The 1,681-nt window shown below is 53.9% G+C and overlaps 1 protein-coding gene across 1 annotated transcript in view; it reads left to right on the top strand.

Annotated features, from left to right (window-relative positions):
• The first annotated feature begins 910 nt into the window (after positions 1–910).
• Positions 911–1,681, top strand: part of RERG (RAS like estrogen regulated growth inhibitor) — a 113,725-nt gene continuing 112,954 nt past the window's right edge. The window contains exon 1 of the mRNA XM_008707044.2: positions 911–1,127. The gene's annotated coding sequence lies outside the window, so the exon portion shown is untranslated. The remainder of the gene's footprint in view (positions 1,128–1,681) is intronic.

Below are 1,681 nucleotides of genomic sequence, written 5' to 3'. Positions count from 1 at the left end.
CCTCCCATCAAGGACGCTCTGCAGATTGTTCACTGAGTGCTAGGTCCCTGTCTGCTCTATAGTTCAGTGGTTTTCTGGAGGGCATCCCGTATCTTGGTAAGAACCTCCCGAATTTGAAGGAAAGAAATAAGAGCCTATGTGTTTCCTGCTCCTTTGATCCAAATTTTCATAGTCTTTGGGAATCATTCAACCTTTCTGAAACTCACCTCCTCATTTATGAAAGGCTAATAATTATAATACTAGTGCTTACCCCAAGGGAGGGTGTACATATCAAACGAGATGAGAGATGAAAGCAGGTCTAGCACAGCACCAACGTTAATCATCTTTGTTGGGTTTGGAGGATGATGGAGTATGACTTCTATTCAAACGCTACATAGGCTGATCATGCAAGGAGAAGACGAAGCTTTTGGAACTTTGTCAAATATATAGCTATAAATTTCAATTGAATTCAGTATTTATATCGCTCCTAGCATCTCTCAGCTTCCAATCCGGCCCGGATATCATTCCAACCATTTACTAGCCTTGGACAAGTTATTTATCTTCTCTTTCAATTTCCTGTTGGATAACATGGGGAGAATTAAATGTACCTCAAGGGGATGTTGTGAGCATCATTTGAAGTAAGGAATGGAAAACACCACGGAACGATGCGTTCACACGCAAAGTTTTAACCAAGGAGAGAGGTCCTTTTGTAAGAACCTAGAGGCCGAGAACTAAGCAGGGGAAAGGGAAGGCAGCCCGGGGCGCAGCACGCACAGAGCAGATGTGTCTCACTCTCCGGGCGGGGAGGCGGCGTCGCGGGAGGAACCGGCCCCCGGCCCCAGTAGGGGGCGCCAACGCGCTGCACTGCAGCATCCTGGCGGCGGAGCGGCGGCCCCGGCCGGGCTGAGCTCGCGTCCTGCCGCAGTCTCTCCGCCGCTGGTCCGGGCGAGCGCGAGCGCGGAGACCCCCGCCGGTCGGTCAGATCTTGCAGCTGCCGCGGCGGCTCCCACGTGCGATCGCGGCCCCGCTCCTCGGAAACGCAAGCCACAGGCTGGGCTGCGCAGCGTGGGAGGGCTTCGCGGTCCCGGGGGACCGATTCCGAACTTGCAGGGGACCGCGGCTCTCCCGGGCCTGGAGAGTGTGAACAGGTGAGTGTCACGCACGTGCCCAGGTGGCTCTTTGGGGACGACTTCCTGCAGACCCTTGAGAGCCCCCTGAACGCTTGGCCTCTGGGTCGGTTGTCCTGGTCATCGGGTCTTCCCTGGGCGGCTTCGGGGTTCGCTGAGAAAGAGATGGGAGCGCGGCGCCCAGAGCTTGACAGCGCCCTCCGAGAGCTGAGACTGAGGATGCCCTTTTGACTCAGGCTGCATTTCTCTCCAGGTTGAGAGCAAATGACCTGCAGTCCGGGATGGGCTTGTTGATCATTCTAGGATACCTGTTGCTTTTGGAGCAAAGCTATCACCAGGGCTCTTGCACAATTAACCTCGTCGCTGTGGGTGCTGCGTTGCAAGATTAGGGAGCATTCCTGGTGGGGAGAAGAGGAGAACTTGATTTCAGAGCTAGAGAAGAGGCTCTCATTGCCACGACCAGACTAGATGCTTTCCTTGCCTAAACAGCTGCGCTTTATTTTGATGATAAATACAGAAGTTAGAAAAACTGTTACCTTATAAACATGTTTCCCTCCCCCCCCCCCCCCCCCACC

The sequence above is a fragment of the Ursus maritimus genome, unplaced genomic scaffold (genome assembly GCF_017311325.1).
Source record: "Ursus maritimus isolate PB19 unplaced genomic scaffold, ASM1731132v1 scaffold_26, whole genome shotgun sequence".
Classification (NCBI taxonomy): Eukaryota; Metazoa; Chordata; class Mammalia; order Carnivora; family Ursidae; genus Ursus; species Ursus maritimus.
The sequence above is the reverse complement of the archived record's forward strand: the minus strand, read 5'-3'. Positions and strand labels throughout refer to the sequence as shown.